Below are 15,953 nucleotides of genomic sequence, written 5' to 3' on the forward strand. Positions count from 1 at the left end.
AGTATTGTCCAGGCGCTCTCCAACATGTAAGCACTCAACAATGAGCTGAAAACATCTTAATAGCTTGGGCTGTCGTTGATGCGGGCTCACCGCTTGACTGCTGCTGCCAAGCCGCTTGTCTATGGCTCCTCGTACCTCTGAGTCTCCCTCTCTTCGTTAGTGAGTGAATGCTGTGCGTGATGAAAGTTTAAGTTATTATTACTATTTCAATTATGATACGTACGCAAACCAGTCCTGTTTTTATTTTTTTACGTTGCAACACAAACGCGAGCCGGGTACGACGCGCTCGTAGCCATTAGGAGTTTCCAAACGAGACGACGGGGACCATGCTTAGGGGAGAGAGGGTTGGGCTCGCTGCCCCAACCAAATGAGGACTCCGTGTGGGGGGGTCGGGGGTGAAGATTTATATGGGGGAAGAGAGGGGAGGGGAGAGATAATGAACATACTAAGGGAAGAGCAACAATAGGGGAGGTGTAACCCATTTTGATAAAAAAAAAAGAATGCGCTTCAATCACTTTGTGGAATGTACACGCACCGGCAATGTGTCATTGTAGCAGGCAGGAGCACGGTTGGCTATGTACGGTGCGAAAGAAGTTCAATATGCATACGTACAGGCATGCGTGAGATGCACAAGTTAGATTGGTAGGGCGCTGTATGTGTGGAGCACGCAAGACGCGCTCGAAACGCACACGCACAGGAGAACCGGACACGTGGTCAACGTATACACTCACGGGGTCAGTTGAGGGTGCCGCGGTGGCGAGATGTTCGCTCCCTTGCCTGGTATGCATGAGGTTGTGGTTTCGATCCCAACCTTAACGATGTCTGTATATTTGGAACTTGTGTGTCTCTCTCACTGGTTGTGTGAAATTTTCTCCGGGTCCCTCGGTTTTTCCCTCCACAGTTAGAATCCACATCATACATTTAGAGCATTTGGCCGCTATGAATGTCCACATCATGAGACATTTAGTTGAGCCATTGTTTGTGGCCAGGTCGCTTCTGAAAAAGAGCTATACAGCTCCGTGATCCTTAACTGTAGAAATAAAAATTGTTAAAATAAAAATTGTTCGTTTAGTAAATAGTTAGTACGTGTTACAGCAAATAAAAACAGATTCATAAGCCGAACCTCGTCTGGATCTTCTTTCACATGAAAGACAATTGGTCCAGCAATAATCACATCTCCATAATACGTGTTAAACACAACAATCAGATCTGTGCATGACGAGGAAATCCCATCCCAGCTGAATAACAGTGCAGGCCGGAAAAAAACGATGAGATTCACACAACACGCAACATTGTGTACAAAGCACGCAGACCATTTGTGCGGAATGCCAAAAACCATCAGCATTTGTGGCCCTCTTTTCTCTTTGATCGTCATTCTTCAAAATTACTGTGAGCTCATGTGACCGACTGTCGACAGCAGTGGCAGCAGTGATGAAACCAGTCCACAGTTTGTCTATCACTGCATCACTGCAGCTGTCAGTCGCCAACATCTGCTCAGATTTGTTTCGATGGTGACCAAAGATAAGTCCACCACAGTGAACATCTCCAGGGAGTGCTGATACTTTTTGCACGATGCATCGAAGTCGTGTGCTTCATACCGATTTATATATATATTGTTTTACATTTGGCTGAACACATGCACGAGAAATGTCCAAAGTTCCAGTTGACGTGTGACGATCTTACCGGGTAAATTCCGTCAACCAAAACGACGGCGATGTTGCTGTAGAATGGGGTTAGTGAGTTTTAAAGCGAGTTGGAACTTTGTCTGTGATTACCACCACAGGCATGTTTCTCTGCTACACCTCGTGGTTAGACTGGCTTCTAGATGAACTGCCTAATTAAAGAAATGGAATAATTTTTATCCGTATTTAATGGTGAAACTGTTGGGGTTGCTGCGTGTTAGTAATCTGGTAGAGGGATCTCTGTGACCAGATTTGTATCTACTTTCTGGAACGTCTTGTAATCTGCAGCATGTAGCGTATAGCACGCGGGACATTTTCCTGTTTACAACCCTTAGCCGGTGGTGGCAATTCCACATTCCTTTGGCGGGGGGTGGCGAGTTTATGCAAAGTACAAGCGCTGTTGACTTCCCCACGAAGTGGCACCTAATTGTATGACCCTGAAAGAATATTGGGGCCGAGACAACCCCCCAACCAGAACTTGAACTCTCAACCATCTTCTCGCGAGCAGCTCGCAGAGCCACCTGGGTACTCTGAAGGGGGGAACATTCTGAATGGGGCTCACAAATTATGAATGGCGGTGGCTGTAGCACCCGCTGGGTGGTGCAGCTGCCGTTCACGCGAGCGTGCTGGCTGGGTGGGGTTGGCTGGGTGGGGCTGGGTGGGGCTGGGGGCTGGGTGGGGCTGGGGGCTGGGTGGGCACCGCGGGTGGCCGCCCCGCACGTGGCTCACGCCACCTCTCAAGTTGCGTCCGAGTCCTCCGTGATGTTCACGAGCGCTCATCCCAGTTGCCTGTGTAACGCCTACGGGGCAGGGCTGCGGCGGGGAGGGAAATGACACGGCGACATCGCAGTGACACCACGCGGCCGCCCGCCCTCTCGCGCTAATTAATATTCATGACGTCGTGGCTTTGGCCGTGACATTTGGGGCTCCCACGGCAGGCAGCGCCCAAGACTTAAAGAGGAGCCAAAAGACGGTGGGTGGAACTTATCAGCGTGTTGCTTCGATCCACTTGGCTACTTTGTTTTAACTAGTTTATTAACTTTTGATTTAAAGCTTTCGTGACTGCAGGGATTCATATTCTTGGTTGTTTCGGTAAAGTCACGTAGAAGGGAAACAATAAAATAATATAAATATAAAACAATAAAATATATAGTTTTATAACGTTGTGTTATTACTGTTCTGCGAATAACGTGACACATTGAGAACGTGCTTGTCCAGTAACGCCTTCTGCTCACTGCTCATGCTGTCTCTCTCTCGCTCTGCATGGGAAAAGGAAATGTATTTCCAGACTCAACGTTAGTCCGGTGTTCCGCAGCATTAGTGGCCATTATCCCCGGCACCATGCCCTTTTAGACAAAATGTGGTTACAAGATACCCGTGCGTATTGCTAATGGACGGAAACGGAGCGAGCTTTTTTTCAAACGACGGGCATGCTTGAGACGTAGTGGAGGAACACGCAGCGCTGAAGGATACATCTTGTTTACATCCATTGAGCATTGATAGCAAAGCTGCGTTGCAGATTATGGCGCCCAAATTTGAAAGGGTTAACCACAGAGAAATTTAAACGTGATTCTTAGTATAATAATAGAGGTTTTCCCCTTTTTTCTGGCAACAAAACTGAGACCTTTTGTCCTTATTATCAGTGTATATTGTTTGCATTTTGACTGCAAGTATTGTGGTTAATGCAGACATGAATGCTTGTAAAAAGGTTTCATTTTTGTTGCCAGAAAAAAAGGGGGAAAATCCTTTTATTATATTTTGGTACTGACAAAGGAGGTCTAATTATGTGATTCTTAGTCTGAGTGGTTTGCATTTCAAGAAGCCTTTGGGGTAAGAACATTGGAGTATAATCGGTTGCCATCGCAGCCATTGAAATTAAGTCTTTGTTCTTACAAAGTCCGCGTAAGTTCTGGTTGAAGTCGCTCAGACAGGATCTCTCATCCCTGGTCACGGTTATTTGCTGAATCAGGTGAGAACTCACAAGACCAAGATTGTCTCATTTGTAAGGGTGACCTAGAGCATTTGTCTGCCAGTAGGGGGCGATTATCGCTCTGTAAGATCTAAATTAACTCATATGCAGGTACATTTTCACATTTGGAAAAATCGGATCCTGATGCCGGCACACAATGATGGCCTATCTATGCGAATGACATCACGGGATCGTTAACGTCTGATGTCAAGCAGATAGTTCATATTATAATTGAAGTTATTACACCGCAGTATTAGTCAGGGTGACTGCTGATTTCGAATCATGATGCTTTACAACGGCAGCGAATAGTCTAGAACAGTCTCGTTTTATTACAGTTTGCTGGTAAATAAACATCACGATCGCTGTAGACCTCAACACATGCGTCAAATAACTCTGCCTTAAGAGGTCGTATATGCATAATAGGTGACGTTTTTGGGAAATCACCCCTTGCAGCGTATGTTTTTTTTCCTTTTAAGGCAGTGTTATTGATGAACGTGAATGTATTGCTATTTGTGCTTGTACACCCACCGCCAACGCAGCAGCAACATCACCAAATAATTTGTTTAATCTGTAGACCTGCTTGCTGCCAAGCCAGCAATGCAGGGAGTATGGCCGGCTTTGCCATCAGTGGTCGCTCCTACAGCTGTGGGTAAGTGGTGTACCGACCACTTGGGCTGTCAGATCTGATATCTTATATAGATTTATATAGCACCTTATTCCAAGGCGCTTTACAGCAATTATACAACTCTACGTAATATGACAGTGATTGACATACAGAGTGGGGTTATTAATAGTGGTGGTGGAGTTGTGGTAACAGGAGAATGCGTGGGAGAGATTAAGGAGGGGTTGGGGTAGTGATAGGGGTTGGGATGGTGATAGGGGTCGTGATAGGGGTTGGGGTAGTGATAGTGGTAATGGTTGGGATAGTGATAGTGGTAGGGGTAGTGATAGTGGTAGGGGTAGTGATAGTGGTAGTGATAGGGATTGAGGTAGTGATAGGGGTAGAGGTAGTTATAGTGATTGGGGTTAGGTGTCATGATAGTGGTTGGGTTAGTGATAGGGGTTGGGGTCGTTTTCAGTAGCGACCTGGCCACAAATGATAGGTCAACTTCGTGGCTTATCATTTGGAAACGTATTACAGCAAAATACTCCAAGATAAATTCACTCAACCACAGGGAGAGAGAGACAGGATCGAACCCATGACCTTCCTGCATGCCAGGCGAGGTAGTTGACATCTCACATTGCTCGAAGCGGGGATGGACGATGACCAAGAATAATAACAAGAGTGGCAACTGAGGAATGGAACACGTCCGAAGGGACATCCACAAAGCAGATGGAGCAATGAAATCGGTTATGTGCAGGTGCTGGATGGATCGTTACATCATAAGTTCCTGAGATGTTGCGGTGGCTTGGGAGGCCTTCATCCAGCAGTGGACTGACCATGTTTCTTAGCACACTGCGCGACAAAATCGGCAGCCCAGTTCAATTCCCGCTCACTACCAACAATGGTGACAAATATCTTCATATTTTTTTCAACGCAGTTTCCGAGTCTAAAACGTATGGAACTTCCTTGTTTAGTTTAAGTTTCAATTAAATGGAGTGTCCGTGTTGGTGGTGGTGTACAACCACGAATATAAAAACACACCACTCTTAGTAATACTGCCACAGCTCCATTATATCTAACTGTATGTTTTCCCATTGCTAAACTGTATTCACAAGGAATGCGGTCGGTTGGTAATGTTAAGCAGAGGTGACCGGGTGGCTACAGGAACTGAACTGTTGACCCTGTGCCAGCCGGCTTGTGGCGAGCGTTCTGACCACTGTGCGCCGTTCTTACCATCTGTGCGTGCGAGGCGGGAGAGTGGCGGCGAATCTGACCGTCGATTCCCAGCATCAGCCAACATCCGTGACCAATGACATTTTGAACCACCGGGCCTGCTTCTGGCTTGACCACCAACCCACGCTGACCAGCAGAGTGAATTATGGTCAAACAACCCCCGTGACCGACACGGTGATTGGGAGGCCTCCAACCGTTCTTGATGACCAACGGATAAGAGTGTCACACGAAGGTCGGGATCCATTATGACTTGGTGACTACGCTGGCCAGTGCGAGTTTGATACGGTGGGTGGGTGTTGCAGTGGGAGTGGCCAGGTTAGGGTCGCTGGGTTCATTTTGCAGCGCACTGAGCACTGCGTGTCTGCTCCCTATAACAGGGACTCCGCAAACCACAACACTGGGGTTGCAGAAATTAGGAGGGTTTGCACAACTTTCCTGCACATGAGAATCGGAGCCAGCCGACCGGCGTGTTGGGCATCAGGGGTCTTGCTGCGTCGCCATTTGGCGTTTCCATGTCGGCCGCGTGCTCTGGTCACCCTGAGTCGCCGGAACTTTGCTCTTCAAGTTAGGGAGACTCCATGAACACGAGTTGGGCAGTCAGCATGGCCACAGCACCAGCGTCCATGGATCAGTTTACACCACACCCGCACCTCCGATTGACACGGTTGGCTACGTACGGTGTGAAAGAAGTTCAACTCGCGTACGAACATTCCATCCGGTAATTTATCCACCGGGGAGTGACTTCCCAAAGCAATGGCCGTCTGCTTGATGAACAGCGTCACGGTGTCTCAACTCAACCAGGCTCAGCCGAGTGGCGGCGACTGCGGTGCTCGCTCTGACATCTCGCGACGTTTCTCTCGTGTGCCTTCAGCTCGCCAGTGGGAAACCCGCACCCCGTGTGCCAGGACCAGGCTCGGTGTGACTCTTCGTGCTTCCACCGCCGCGGCAGCGACGCAACGGTGACTTCATCGAGCAATCACTCGCGCGATTTACCTAGTCACACAGCACCCACCTACTATACACAGCGATTCACTCACACACCATCTATTATACACCATGATTCACTCACACAGCATGCACCTACTATACACAGTGATTCACTCACACACCATCCACCTACTATACACCGTGATTCACTCACACAGCATGCACCTACTATACACAGTGATTCACTCACACACCATCTACTATACACTGTAATTCACTCACACAGCATTCACCTACTATATACAGTGATTCACTCACACAGCATGCACCTACTATGCACAGTGATTCACTCAAACCGCACGCACCTACTATACACAGAGATTCACTCACACAACATGCACCTACTATACACAGTGATTCACTCACACAGCATTCACCTACTATACACAGTGATTCACTCATACACCATCCATATACTATACACAGTGATTCACTCACACAGCATGCACCTACTATACACAGTGATTCACTCACACAGCACGCACCTACTATACACAGAGATTCACTCACACAGCACGCACCTACTATACACAGTGATTCACTCACACAGCATTCACCTACTATATGCAGCGATTCACTCACACAGCATTCACCTACTATACACAGTGATTCACTCACACACCATCTACTATACACAGTGATTCACTCACACACCATCTACTATACACAGTGATTCACTCAGACAATATGCACCTACTATACACAGTGATTCACTCACACAGCATTCACCTACTATATGCAGCGATTCACTCACACAGCATTCACCTACTATACACAGTGATTCACTCACACACCATCTACTATACACAGTGATTCACTCACACACCATCTACTATACACAGTGATTCACTCAGACAATATGCACCTACTATGCACAGTGATTCACTCAAACCGCACGCACCTACTATACACAGAGATTCACTCACACAGCATGCACCTACTATACACAGCGATTCACTCACACAGCATTCACCTACAATATATGCAGCGATTCACGCACACAGCAATCACCTACTATACACAGTGATTCACTCACACAGCACGCACCTACTATACACAGGGATTCACTCACACAGCACCCACCTACTATACACAGAGATTCACTCACACAGCACGCACCTACTATACACAGTGATTCACTCACACAGCAATCACCTACTATACACAGTGATTCACTCACACAGCACCCACCTACTATACACAGAGATTCACTCACACAGCACCCACCTACTATACACAGCGATTCACTCACACAGCAATTACCTACTATACACAGTGATTCACTCACACAGCACCCACCTACTATACACAGGGATTCACTCACACAGCACGCACCTACTATACACAGTGATTCACTCACACAGCACCCACCTACTATACACAGGGATTCACTCACACAGCACCCACCTACTATACACAGAGATTCACTCACACAGCACCCACCTACTATACACAGTGATTCACTCACACAGCAATCACCTACTATACACAGTGATTCACTCACACAGCATCCACCTACAATACACAGTGATTCACTCACACAGCACGCACCTACTATACACAGTGATTCACTCACACAGCACGCACCTACTATACACAGTGATTCACTCACACAGCAATCACCTACTATACACAGTGATTCACTCACACAGCATCCACCTACTATACACAGTGATTCACTCACACAGCACGCACCTACTATACACAGTGATTCACTCACACAGCACCCACCTACTATACACAGCGATTCACTCACACAGCAATTACCTACTATACACAGTGATTCACTCACACAGCACCCACCTACTATACACAGTGATTCACTCACACAGCATCCACCTACTATACACAGTGATTCACTCACACAGCATCCACCTACTATACACAGTGATTCACTCACACAGCACCCACCTACTATACACAGTGATTCACTCACACAGCACCCACCTACTATACACAGTGATTCACTCACACAGCATCCACCTACTATACACAGTGATTCACTCACACAGCATCCACCTACTATACACAGTGATTCACTCACACAGCACGCACCTACTATACACAGAGATTCACTCACACAGCATCCACCTACAATACACAGTGATTCACTCACACACCATCCACCTACTATACACAGTGATTCACTCACACAGCACGCACCTACTATACACAGTGATTCACTCACACAGCACCCACCTACTATACACAGTGATTCACTCACACAGCAATCACCTACTATACACAGTGATTCACTCACACAGCATCCACCTACTATACACAGTGATTCACTCACACAGCACCCACCTACTATACACAGTGATTCACTCACACAGCATCCACCTACAATACACAGTGATTCACTCACACAGCATGCACCTACTATACACAGTGATTCACTCACACAGCATCCACCTACTATACACAGTGATTCACTCACACAGCACCCACCTACTATACACAGTGATTCACTCACACAGCAATCACCTACTATACACAGTGATTCACTCACACAGCATCCACCTACTATACACAGTGATTCACTCACACAGCACCCACCTACTATACACAGTGATTCACTCACACAGCATCCACCTACAATACACAGTGATTCACTCACACAGCACCCACCTACTATACACAGTGATTCACTCACACAGCATCCACCTACTATACACAGTGATTCACTCACACAGCATGCACCTACTATACACAGTGATTCACTCACAGCATCCACCTACTATACACAGTGATTCACTCACACAGCATCCACCTACTATACACAGTGATTCACTCACAGCATCCACCTACAATACACAGTGATTCACTCACACAGCATGCACCTACTATACACAGTGATTCACTCACAGCATCCACCTACTATACACAGTGATTCACTCACACAGCATCCACCTACTATACACAGTGATTCACTCACACAGCATGCACCTGCTATACATAGATTCACTCACACAGCATGCACCTACTATACACAGTGATTCACTCACACACCATCCACCTACTAAGCACACAGAGATTCACCGCCCAGCAATTTTACAAATTGGCTTTCTTCGATGTCGCCGCTTGATTCAAGCATCAAGAATTAGTCCCGTCTCCTTTTTGCCATCTCACTTTGTATCCTCTCTCCCATTTGCCTCCTTGTATCATTGTACAGCGTTGTTCTCTCATTCGCCTCAACGTAACCGATTGCAAACTTTTGGTTGTTGTGCCAGCGATTAATTGCCTGTTCGTTATATCGTCGGCGCTGCTGCCGTTCGTCGATGAGCGATGCCCCCGCCGGGCCACGGGCTTGTGCAGGGAAAGGCGTTTTGATGCGCGGGCACCAAGTGCCACCCGCCCCTGCCAGCCGTTTTACGCTGCCCTGTTCCCACAATCCCTCACTTTCATCTCTGCAACGTGGGCGCTGCCGCCGCCGCCGCAGCGAGGGGCTTCAGGCCAAAGTATATTTTAAAGTCAAATCGCGGGGTCGCAGAGTGAACCTAATTTCTTGAGCATACAAATCGTGAGCGTACTGCAGTGTGTCACTCCGTGCGTTATTAAACTTTTAACTATTTTTTATTTTACCAGGTAAGGCCCACTGAGCTATGTAGCTCTTTTTCAGAAGCAACTTGGTCACAAATTATAGTTCAACAAAGTGGCTTATATCAAGTGAAAGTTGATCGCAGCCAAATACTTTAAACACGTGATGTTGATTTTAAATGTGGAGGGAAAAACTGGAGGACCCGGAGAAAATTCCACGTGACCACGGGGAAAACGCGCAAACTCCAAATATTTAGGCCTCAGGGTCGGGATGGAACCCACAACCTCGTGTATACCAGGCGAGGGAGCCATCATCTCGCTACCATGGACATGTTATTACATGCCTGCTGCCTACCATCTGAGGCGATGTGTAAAATGCAACAAGTTTATTTTGTTTAATCAGGCATGAACCCAAGATACTGGGATGGTCTTATTTTGCAAGAGTGATAACAGTTATCTGCAGATGATGGATGTCTGTCTCCAGCAGTATGACATATACGTGGGGCACATTTGGTTTGGTGGCAGCTGGCAAGCCCAGCGATCACCCCTCCACACGGATCCAGTTTTACAGAGTCCACACTTTGAATCCCACATCCGTCTGGTGGTCACATTTGAGGAAAAAAACTAAAGCATGCCTTCAGCTGCCAAGCAGATGTTATGCACCGTGTGACATTATTTTCCGGACAAGTCCATAACCTAGACCAGGGGTCGACAACCTGTGGCTCTTTAAAGACTGCTCCGAGAAGTTATTTGTTCAGGACCACCGTCTCCATATTCACATTCCATTGCGGCTCTTGAAATATTGAGGTTTTTAACGAATTCAAAAAAAATTGCTGCTTTTGTTATTTTGGTTGCCGACTCCTGACCTGGACTTTAAATGTTTTCATTTTTCATAGCAGAATGTCAAACAACTAAACCACGCGAGGTTTCGTAGGCTTTTTCTCCCACGGGTTGTCACCTATTATTTGGGCTCTTGCAGTGTTGGAAATCTTAAGACACCTAAATATCAATTAATTTGGCTCTTAAATTCAGAGGCTTTATACGGATCCTATTCTCTATATTGAGCAAATTATTTCGTGATGCTGCTGCTGCATTGGCAGTGGTGCACAAGCACAAATAACAAAGGAACTCAACTTAATCGCCAATAACACTGGCCTTAAAAGGAAAAATGTATAACAGCTGACGTTTCAGGCATTGACCCTTCTTCATAGCACACGTGACATTATTCACAGCACATTTCATTTTACATTCTACAAAGCAAAGCCATTGCCACAAATGTAGCCAATTCTATATTTCTCCTTAAGGCACTGTTATTGATGAATGTGAGTTTGTTAATTGTGCTTATCCTGTATATTTGTTGTCCACTGAATAAATTCATCTCATGGCGGTACCCCGGGGTACCATAGTTCCCCGGCTCTCGCACAATGTCCCTGATGCAGTCATTTTTAGTCTGTTGATGGTCGGCGATACGGCAATCGACTCATCTCGACGAGCTGTACACGATGCACCACTACAGTGCGTACGAGCGTTCAGGGTTTCGGCGCAATCATCCTCGCTGCGTTTCGGCATCGCGGAGTGGCACTGAATTTTTATTGATTGGTACCCCAGTCGTGGAGTGAAGTACACCCCTGGAAAAAAAAGTGTCCCAGAAATAAAATATTTAATTGCCTTGGCCATTTTATATTATTTGGTACCCTGGGGTACAGCCATGAGGATCAAATGCACGTCATAATTGACTTTTGCATTGGGCTGTGGTAATGATCTGACCAGATTTGTGTCGTTCAGACCCTCCACCACCCTACACAACCAGATTCAATTGTCATGTGTCCAAGTGTTTACCGTGGCAATTTTTAATATTTGAGTTCACCGTGGGTAAATTGAAGATGACATTCTCACGATCAAATTTAGCGATCTGATACGACGTTTCTCTTAAAAAACGATCTAGGTTTAAACATCCTCGTAATATATACTTTTCTAAATGTATGAAAAATAAATTGCAGTGGTTTAATGTAATAAAGAGATGCTATTGCTGGGAATATAAAGTCCCAGTGCGGAAAGATCGATGCTGGTTAATGGTGCAAATATAGAACTTGATCAATACTGTGGGAGAAACAAAACCCACTTCCTTTTTGTGAGCTATAATAGCACAAGCCGCTCTATTTGCCTTTAGCTGGATTTCCAAACATCCATGCATCGTCACCATCATCACCGTAGTTAATTTACCTGTAGGGCACCTTCACCAATAAAGCTCAGTCCTGGCAATGGTTCGTCACATGACTTGAACGTCAATGTGTGTACGTACGTTGAACTTCTTCCGCACCGTACGTAGCCAACAGCACTTATCGGAAGTGTGGGGGAAGGACAAAAAACTACGCACAAAAAGCAGTTCTAAAGAAATGAGTTTTCAATCCAGATGATTTAAAAGAGCATGGCTTTTATTGGAAGCCTAATATCGGAAGGAAGAGGCAATCCAGAGGGCCGCAGAAGGGCATCTGAAAGCGCTCGATGCAGTGACCGTCTTTGTTCGATGGCTAGCCAAAAGCCACTGCTGTGAGGATGATGGAGTTTGCGTGCTGATGGTTTATGGTCCTTAATGAGATCGGAGGTCAATACGGGTAAAGGGGATGATGGTTGAGAAGGGAGAGATGTGGAGAGAGAGATATCTGGAAATTCAGTCCACATTTCCCTATAGAAGCCTTGAAATGTTATTTATACCACAACTGTGCTGCTTGCACTGTAGTAGCAGGGGTTTGCCCGGCGCTAATGGTGTTAACTGATGCGAATGCCTCGTAAATTAATAAAACCATTGATGTTTCCTGTATTATGGTTGTGGGAGGAAGCTGTGATGATGATGATGTACATCGAAATAGCCACGGCCATAATTGCGTGTAATGGGAAGCCTAATGCCCAGTTGTAAAGTGAATATAAATTTGATGTTCGGGGTTGTGGCAGCGCTGCTGTAAATATAAACAAGTGCTGATGTCCCTTACCACCACCCCCACACATTCCTGGCGGTCTCTGACATCATTTTCACCAACGGCTTTATCAGATACAGACGGCATTGATCTTCCCTTAATCTATTGGCCATTCACCCCGTCTCGGATCCATAAATCTTCTAGAGGTATCTCTTGCACCGTATTTTACGTCGCACCCTCGCTGTGTAGTTGAAGGGCCCCAGATACAACGCACAGGGGCAGCAGCATAGCTTCTTCCGATTGGTGAGAACGTGACATTCAAACTAGGGATGTTAACGTCACTTTTCACACTTTGCTGGTAAGCGACGTTGGGAGACGGTGATTTGGTGCTGCGGCGTTGGCAGCGGTGCACAACCACAGTGAACAAAAAAAACCTCCACATTCGTCAATAACACTCTGGCTTTAAAGAACACTGCCACTCTACTACGTATGTGCTGTGAAGAAGGGCCGTTGCATGAAGCGTCGCCGATTGTGTTATTGCAGAGTAATAGTTATTTTTTTACCCAAAATTTAATCTGAAAACGGTTACCGGCTTGCCCTGTTTATCGTTTAACATCCGGTAGTTCAAACGCACGATTCACTCGACCCATTATCATCAACCCTCTGGGGTCCTAACACTCATTAGCACCACCGAGCCAGGCTGTGGAACTTCGTGGTCTGTCCCTTGTTGGGTTGCCGGCAGGGATGACCACTGCTCAACATTTCGTCATTCAACGGACGTGCGGAGGAGCACTCTGACCTCTCTTTCTCGTTCACAATCATCACCACCGCCGCATGGATGGTTGTGTTGTAACTCACGCTGCTGCTGCAGCAGCCGGAGAGAAACGCGTGCTTTTTTGCCACAGAGGAAAAGGGAGGAGTGCAACTCGTACCATTGCCATATAAAGGCAAAAGCAGGGCAAGTTGAGCCTCCCATCCATTGCCCCCCCTTCGTTGAGTCACCTCGTGCCGCGCCCCAGGCTGTGATCTCGCCCAGCTAGAAAAGGCACAATCCAGTGAGCCCAGCGGATAACTCCACCGCCGCTTGCTTGTGGTGTTGGCCTCTCCGCTGTGTGCGTGCGTTTCCTTGTTTCACGCGGCCGCATTCTGAAGTGGGATCAAGCGCAACGTGGTCATCGGTTCAGACGATTGCTGTGCACGTGTGCGGGGGATGGCGGGCAGATAGAATCGAGATGAAGAATGCAGCTTAACAAGGAACCATTAAATCTTGACTTAACGCTTTCGTGACTGCAGGAATTCATATTCACACAAGCGATCGACACGTCGCAGTTTATCGTTATTTTCTTTGAACCTATTTACGTGACTTTACCGAAAGACCCAAAGAATAAGGAAGCGTTATTCAGTCACTTCCTCTCCTTCCCTACCCCCCCCTGCCCCCACCAATCCCATTCTTGCGTGCCCTGCAATGCAGGAAAGTGTTAGCGCGCAAAATGAGTGGCCCAGTGGAATCCAAATGTAAACAGGCGTGGTTCTTACGGAACCTCATGGCACTTCAACAAGCAGCGCAATATGATTTCGTGTTAACTAGCACGGCCCGTGCAATTGCGTGGGGTACATGGCCCTGGATGGAGGGTGGGGGGGGCGATACGTCAGCTTGAATCCGGTTCAATGCAGCAGCATGTGGGTGATATCGTCGCGCAGATGTAGCGGTGACTTGACTGCCGTGCACTTTCCCGCACGTAAGCCAGCAAAACTTTTTTTTATATAAAGATAAGCCTGGTTCCAAAGCCTATAGTTTTTTTTACTAAAACTAGTGTAGCCCTTGCATTACATATGTACATCAAGAGCACTGTGGATACTTGACGGCATGTAATGAGCCAACCCTCATGGACTCTTAATAAAACTAAAGACTCTAATGAACCGGTGCCATGAAGAAGACCCATTTGACCTATGATCTATTATTTATTTTAAAGCCACCGTTATAATGACTCTTTACACTGTTCATAGCCCTACCCACCAACTCCACCCATCCTTACCCCCCTCCTCCCCAGAGAACATGAGGCCAGAAAACGTGAAACCGGGACAAAAAATCCTAACTTTCGCGAATGCTTTGGGGTGACGCCGGGACAGCCTTGACTGAAACCGCCGGTATAGTTGCCGTACGCAAAGTAACCCAGATAACAACACCGCCAGATGAGTATATTTTTTTAATAGATCGCTCTTCCTAAGTCACACGTGTTTGCGACACCGTAATATTTACACACGCATAGCGGGAGAACCAACCCCCCCTCCTCCTTATTTCCAAGGGGGTTGCGATTGTGTTGTCATTGTCGCGTCGTGAGATGACGAACCTGTGTTAGCGACTGGCGGGGCAGTCCGATAGCCCTCCTGCTGGAGAGCGGTCCACGGACGATCTGCTCCTGGGCTCCCTTCAAGTGACCTCGTGTCTACCCCGCCCTGCAACGGATAGAGATATTCGTCGCGTGTCTATATTTTCCCCATGATATTTTTATTTCTCAGACCTGGAATTTATCCAAATCAAGTCGAGAGAAAAAAATTCATATCGTGGGATTTGTTTTTGGAGCAGTCGTCGGCTGAGACCCATCAACTGGCTGCACTTGGGAACTCGTGTTAGTCATGGGCAGCTGGTACCTGGGTTCGAACCTAGATTCTCAACAATGCCAGCTCAGTTTCCTGACCTCGGCCACCTGGCTGAAGTCAGTATGTGGGTAAAATTCTTAAGACTCATTCATATTCCATAGGCCTGGTGTTACAACGAGGATTTTTATACTGTACGTAAAATAACATTCCTGTGATGGGAGGGAGAATTTCATTATTAATTTTACTTTTACATCTCAATTTAAACTCTACTGTGCTATTTATATTTGAGCATGTTTCGTTCCCCATTCTATAAAAACGCAGCCATGTCAGCTGACTCAGGAGTGACATGACCATTGTTTTCGCGCTCTGCTTGAGTAGTTAATTTTCTGGCCCCAGTGTGGACGAGTGGATGATTCGTAAAC

The 15,953-nt window shown here is 46.7% G+C and overlaps 1 protein-coding gene across 4 annotated transcripts in view; it reads left to right on the forward strand.

Annotated features, from left to right (window-relative positions):
- LOC144947063 (plastin-3-like) overlaps positions 1 to 15,953 on the forward strand; it is an 81,769-nt gene that overhangs the window by 24,622 nt on the left and 41,194 nt on the right. For 3 of the 4 annotated variants that reach the window (XM_078876217.1, XM_078876221.1, XM_078876218.1), the window contains exon 2: positions 6,360 to 6,447. The gene's annotated coding sequence lies outside the window, so the exon portion shown is untranslated. Of the gene's footprint in view, positions 1 to 2,636; positions 2,656 to 6,359; positions 6,448 to 15,953 lie in introns of those variants that run through there. The other variant, XM_078876219.1, reaches the window with a different exon arrangement.

This window comes from Lampetra fluviatilis, chromosome 43 (genome assembly GCF_964198595.1).
Source record: "Lampetra fluviatilis chromosome 43, kcLamFluv1.1, whole genome shotgun sequence".
NCBI classification, from domain to species: Eukaryota; Metazoa; Chordata; class Hyperoartia; order Petromyzontiformes; family Petromyzontidae; genus Lampetra; species Lampetra fluviatilis.